The following is a 7,524-nucleotide window of genomic DNA, read 5'->3' on the forward strand; positions in this document are numbered from 1 at the left end:
TACGTATTGCTGTGAGTAGCGGCCTCCTCCACAGGACTTGGGCCAATCGTGAAAAAGCTCTCAGAGCGCAGGATCTATACTTGTATGATATCACAGTTCATATAATTATCCAGTAAGCTTATCGCAGATCATTTCTGGTCTTCGTTCTCGGTGCGAACAAAAAGCTCCTCCCACTTCTTTCTGCATTAGCGGGTTAGTCTGTTTCCGATTGTTTCCAACAAAGTGCATTATCTGGCGTAATGGCGGGTTTCCACTTGTTTCCGATTAGATCACAGTCTGACTTGTCTACTCCGCCGCAGAAAGATCTGATGCCGCCTAACTGTTTCTATCTGCAAAAACAGTTCTCTGGAGCACTCGCACTTTGGTCCGGGTTTTTTATAATGGGTGAGATAGGGAAAGATCATACTGGATAATTATATAAACTGTGTGTGATATAGTGATGAAAATTGTTTTTCGCGTCAATTATTGATTTTCTCTATTGCCATCATCATTATTTTTGAGAGCCAATTTATATCCTTGCCTTTGTTGTCGTCAGTTGAAGTGAAGCACTGTTATACACCTAATGTAAGTCTCAATAAAACTATTGCTTTTCTATTTGTGTTTATTTTATGTTATATGTCTGTATCTAGTCGCACGGCAGGTAACTAGTTCGTATGTCTCCATCGGCAACGCCCCCAGGAATCTGGTTTCTACATTACATTAGAGGTATTTAATATAGAGATAACTCGAGGAAGCGAGGTTACGCTCCTGGATCGATAGTTGGAGAATTTCTAACCTACTATAGCTACGCATTTTATTTTCTCGCTTTCAGCGAGTGGCGCGACGTAGCTTTCATGCGTGTGCAGATCACCAGCGATCTTAACGTCATATTATTACATTATATGGCCCCAGACTTCATTGCCACGTTTGGCGCATACTTAAGTCGCTCACAGCCTTAAAGCATGATATTGCATTTGACGCGGTCAGTCTTTATTACCACAATTAACATCAGTCCATTTTTTTATCGCTACATATGGCACGGTAGGAAATTGGAGGAAAACATGCAAACTAATTAGGCTATAAACTTTGTAATTTAAATTTAATCATTGGACGAATACAGGCATGTGAGGAACTGGAAATAGGCCTATTTCCACTAAGCCATAATAGGAAAACCCTTTAAAATATATCATAGGAGATAAAAGCCTCCCCCCCAAAAAAATAGGCGAAAGGAAATGAAAAAATTATTTTGAGCTAATTCAAATGCAAAAAATGTCAAAAGAATTAAGCGAACTATTAATGGTGCAAAAGTTGGACGCGAAGAACGTAGAGATAGCAAATTCTATTCCGCAATATGATGGGCAAACAGATTTTGAAAAATTTAATATTTAATTGGAGCAACTTGTACAACTAACAAAAACAGAGCTAAAAATGCTGGCCAGCATGCTCCTATTAAGAATTGAGGGGCAAATTTTAAGCTTCCTAAAGAAAAATGAAAAGATTATTGTTAAAGATACCAGTTTTCTAACAAACCCGTTAGAAAAATTCCTAACGACATTTAAAGATAGCTTTATCGACACTAGTTCCACGAACAAATTAAAACACGGGATGGTATGCTTTTACAATCACAAAACCTAACAGAATATCTTGATAATATACGGATTTCAGTAGAAGCGAAATACAGAGAAGGTTCAAGAGAACTATATGAAAAAGTCATACTACATACCTTTTTTGCAAGGGTTACCCCCAAAACTATATGGAATGGTAATATCCAAAAGTATTCAGACGTTAGATCTTGCAGTTCAGGAGGTAGGGCGATTGATCGAAGTTGATACGATGGTGGCAAATCACAGTAAAATAGAAATAGATAGCCTAGATGAATCAAACGCAAACCTGACCTTCAAGGGCGATCAAGCGTCTCCCAATTTTGTTTCAAGGGATAACTCCCCAGTGCCACAAAGAAATAGAACGCAAGAACCTGCTAGGCCGAAAACAGTACGTTTTCAGCCCGTCAAACAAATTAATTATGACAATAACCCTACAATAATAAAATGCTATATTTGTAATCGACCTGGGTACATCGCGAGAGAGTGTCGGTATGTCTCAAATCAAACACCAAGAATTGCCGTCGGCAAAACGCAAAATTACGGCAGCTATTGGTTCGGAAGAAAAATTTTAACTCCAGTTGTGCACAAGGCTCTACCCAGTGAAAACGGCACCAATTAGGGCCTCACAACGCGTACATACCCAATGTGAATAATCCTGACCCCAATAGACAAATAAATTACCGATTTGAAAACCCAAATACTCACCAAAGCCAGTCTAATGCGAGAATGGTATATAGAAATCCCGAAAATTTGCCGACGGGAAATGCAAATTTTTCAAGCCGACGGCAAATACTTAATTGGCTGACGGCAAATGCAACTTTTTCAAGCCAACGGCATTGACAGTCAGCGCCAGCAGCCGGCACTGACGCAAGAAACCCAAACTACCGTAATAAAACATGGTGAAGGCAGACAAATGTATATCAATTAGATGAGCTTATAAAATCTCACATGTCTGAATCTTTATTTCAGACACCGATGCATGAAATAACTCCACAGGGAAACGTTTCAGGCCCCTCAGAAGAATAAATTGGACCCAGAGGGTGCTTAGAATGTTTTATAGGTCCAAACCGATAGTAGTACAGTCTTGTAGTGATAGTAATAATAAGTTACCTATTTTTAATGATTTTTGTGTGGCAAATGTTTACTTTAAGGCTTTAATTGACTGTGGTGCAACGATTAGTATCATTAACTCATGCGTATTTAATATGTTGCCTCCGCATATTAGGCGACAAAGGAATCTAAATACTCCCAATTTAACTAGCGTAACAGGGCATAAATTGGATGCAAAAGGTTCAATTTGCCTAGACGTAAAAAGGGATAATGTAATTTTTCCGACAAATTTTACAATATGCGATAACTTTTCGTATGAAGCCATTAGCGGTGAAAACTTTTTAAGGTCTAATAGAATATTATAAGACTTGGCGAATGACAGACTTATCTATCCGGCTAGGGGAGGTGATAAAGTTTTTCCCACAAGACATTTAATTAAAGACTACATAATACACTCATAGGTCAATATAATGTTAGATGGTAAAAGGTTGATATCTTTTGACAATCGAATTATACAAGAAAGCCAGAGCCCAATCATGAAGTTGCTCAGACGTTCGCAAAGAAATTACAAAGAGGATGTACATTCAAACGGCAAAGATATAGCATCGGCATAAATAAAAGTAGGAGATCCATGATATTACTAGTCGAATGAAATTACAAAAAAAGCGGAATTTTACGAGCACACTGTAATACCCAACACTACCCCGTAAGACGCCGCAGTGACGCAGCATAGCGCCAGTATGAGTCTAATAGACAATGAAAATAAAGAGAAATATTACGGATTCGCGATACGGAAAACAGAGATCCCTCCCAAAAAGATGCAAAGAATTCAAATATCACAGATGATTGAACAATTAGATAGGAAATCTGAAATATGGCTCGCGATCCCATCAAATGAAATTCCTGAAAATCTGCTATGCGAAGAACAGATTATTTCTGATGACAAAGAAGAAGGTTTTATTTGGGTAACTAATAACCACGAAAATGATACAATTACGATAAAAAAGGGGACGTGTTTAGTTCAAATCCAAGTTATCTCGGAGAATGATTTAGAATTCCAAAAAGAAACCTAGTTATGGCATTAAAACCTCAATTAACAAATACTCTATAACTAAATCGCAATTCTTAAACAAATTTAATATGGATCATATTACGGACTTAGGACTTAAGAAAAAATTATGCGAATTATTATTGAATTTTAAAGATGTATTTTCCGCATCTGAAGATGACATCGGACTGATACCATTTTATGAACATTCAATTCTGACGACCGGTAATCCTGTAGCAAAACAGCCATATCGTGTACCGTATAAGCATAAAGAGTGGTTAAAAAATAAAATTCATGAATTAGAAAAAAATGAAATTATACGCCCCAGTATAAGTCCGTATAGTGCACCAGTGATCTTGGTACCAAAAAAGCATGGTGATCTTAGACTTGCAGTAGATTACTTATCTCTTAACAAACAAGTGCTTAGTGATAAATATCCTTTACCGAGAAAAGATAAAATTCTTTACTCTATTTCAAGCAAAAACAAAATTTTTACTTCCTTAGGTCTTACCCAAGGCTACAACCAAGTGAAAATAGCCGAAAAAAATGTCATAAAAATGCGTTTTCTACGACTGAATGTCATTCATATGAATACGTAAGAGTAATTTTTGGACTCAAGACAGGTTCAAGCTCGCTTTGTAAACCCTTATTTCATTTGTTGTGAGGAATAAAGGATGGCATTCATTTTGTTGACGATAGCATATTCGTTGTAAAAAATATTGGACAGATCTTAGCAACATTAGCTAATGTGTTCTAGTTATTCAGACAGGGCAATTTAAAATGCTGGGCTGAAAAATTAAACTAATTTCAACCTAAAATTAAATTTTTAGGAGTAGTGGTGACGCATGGAGAGATATTTCCAGACCCAGACAAAATAAAATGTGTTGAAAACCTCAAACCCCCTAGAACTATGAAAGAATTAAGAGGAATTTTAGGCCTTACTGGCTACTTTAGAAAATTCTTGCGCAATTACACCCAAATTGCGAAGTCGATCACGGAATTAAATAAAGGGAAATTCCAAAATTTTATCTGGTCCATGGAAGCTAAAACTTCCCTAAACCGTCTCAAACAAGTACTCACTTCTGAACCAATATTATCGATTCCTGATTTTAAAAATAGAAAATTTGTTGTTAATACCGACGCAAGTTCAAAAGGAATTGGCACAATATTTTCGCATATAATACCGGTAGAAAACCCTAATCTTCTAGAGGGAACACCTAAACAAAAAAAAAATAGGAAAAGTTATATGCTATTCGAGTAGACCCTTTTCAAAAGGCGAAAGTAGTTATTCCGCCACAAACATAGAATTATTATCTATAATCCACCACTTGGACAAATTTAGACACTGTTTAATCGGTAGAAAATTTAGGCTACGATTAGATCATAAAATCTTGCAGTACATGCGCACATTTAAGAACCCCAAGAGAATTCTAGCTAGATGGATTATGAAAATCCAAGACCTATATTATGAACTTGAATATTTAAAGGGTAAATAAAATACAGCTTGTGACTTTTTGAGTAGATACCCAGAAATTATGCCGTCGGACACTGAGGAAAATGAAGTTAACGCTATCAATACTAAGAACAAACATAAATGTAAGAAAAACAAAGTTAAAGACACAGTAAAAGAAAATAAGGATAACTAATGTCCCTTGTCTTTAGAAAATATAAAAAGAAAGCAAAAAAAGGACGAAATGTGTGTAGCACTTATTAATTATTTTGTGAATGATGATGCGTTACCAGATAAATTCAGAACTCTTAGAAAAGAGATAGATAATTTTTACTATGATATTGAAGAAGAAATACTATGCAGAATTGTGACTGATGAGGCAAATAGAAACCAAACCTTAGTAATACCAGTATTACCCCAAAACTTAATAACACCTGTATTCGAATATTTTCATTCAGATATAGGTGGACATTTAGGAGTAGCAAAAACTTTCCATAAATTAAAACAATATTTTTACGTGCCGTCGGCAGTAACAAAACTTAAAGAATTTGTGAGTACATGCGAAGCGTGTAACTTAAGAAAAAAAAACCCAAGCTTATCTTAATCCTCCAATGGGAAGAGTCCCGCTAGCGAGATTTCCCTTCGATATTGTCTCATTTGATTTTTATGGAACCAGTGGAGGCTTGCCTGTTTCCAACAGAGGCCATACTTGTATTCTTTCAGTTATAGATTACTTTTCCGGATTTACTTTTACAAAAGCATTAAAAAATCAAGGCGCTTACGCCACGAGTAAGGTGTTAGCGAAATTATTTTTTAAATTTGGCATCCCAAATAAGGTTTTAAGTGACAACGGAAGCAATTTTGTTTAAAAAGTAACTAAAGACATAATGAGTTTTCTTAACATAGAGAACCCACAATCTAATGCTAAAATAGACAATAGGCATAAAATATTTTCGAATGTATCAAGCATTTATACTAAACACAACAGGAACGATTGGGATCAATTCTTACCTTATTTAACTAACATACTCAATACTGCTTATTCAGAAACAACAAAAGACAACCCTTTTTATTTACTTTTTGGTCGCGATTTTAGAATCCCGTATGATGATATTATTGAATCCCGAAAATATTAAAATAACTCGGAGGATTACAAACAAGAATTCATAAATAGGATGAGGAAAACTTATAAGATAGATAGGCAAGAGTTGGAAAAATGTAAAATAAATCAAGAGCTAAGAAACCAACCGAAAGTCAAGGGGAGCATAGATTTCAAGAAAGGAGATTGCGTCTACCTAAAGAACGAGGCAAAGACGGAAGGCAAGACACTTTCCAACAGATATTCTGGACCGTACAGAATAGTCAAAAAGTACGATAACGATTATACTTTTAAAATGGTGAGCCCCGATAGTGGAAGAACTTACAAGGTGCATGTTAGCCGAATAAAAAGAGCCGAATTTCCAGAAAGATGGGTACCGCGTCCCCCGTCTACCGATTCGTCCGATGCAAAAACTGAGCCCCCTAAATCAAGATTGGCAGAGCTAAAACCCTTTAATTTCAAGCAAGACTATTTCGAGAAAACTTTGAAGAATTTTTAACTATGAAAAATCTAGTTATTCCCAAGAGAAAATCCCTAATACCAGTAAGAATAAAAACTCCAAAAGATCAAAAAAGTTCATCATCGGAGAGCGCAGGAGATTTAGATTATACAATATCTCCAAAAACCTAATTTTTCCCCGATAGAATTCCGACCCCTTATCCCTCCAAAAGTTTCGCAGACGATATAGTTCCCCCCGAAGGACCACTAGAGCGTCCCCTTCAATCTGAGGAGGACACGAACTGAACTGCAGAGACTCCAGATATTAACAGGAACAACACTCCTCGCGCAGATTAAATTGAAATAAATCTGTGAAAAGCTGTTAATTTAATAAATATCCCAATGTAAAAGAGTCAAAATACATTGCCTAAGAATAAAACTCCCAAGGACGACCAGCAAGGACAATATCATGATATAACTGTGTCAAAGGTCAAGCCTAAACAGTGGACTTCATGGAGGGAAACACTAGTGCAAAGAATGCCCCATCCCCCTGAAGACATGGCATTTAAACAGTGGAGGAACCCCGCGTAAAACTTTTGATTCCTCTCAAAGCTCTCAAGAGTCTTTCAAATCTCCCGAGTTGAAAACTCAAAGCGATGACTTAGAGAATAAACCTTCTACCTCCAGAGGAGTAGAAATTTACGAAGGAAGGGGAGGTGATACCTCAAAAGTGCGAGGTGCCACCTCTAAAGGTTCTAATGCGGAATCATCGGAAACCAGTTCCGAAGAGTCTGACGACGAATCAGACCATATGGTAGTTAAAGAAATAGGGAAATCAAAACCGACTTCAGCGGCC

The sequence above is a fragment of the Artemia sp. Qi Xiang Cuo genome, chromosome 1 (genome assembly GCF_049724085.1).
Source record: "Artemia sp. Qi Xiang Cuo chromosome 1, ASM4972408v1, whole genome shotgun sequence".
Taxonomy (NCBI): Eukaryota; Metazoa; Arthropoda; class Branchiopoda; order Anostraca; family Artemiidae; genus Artemia; species Artemia sp. Qi Xiang Cuo.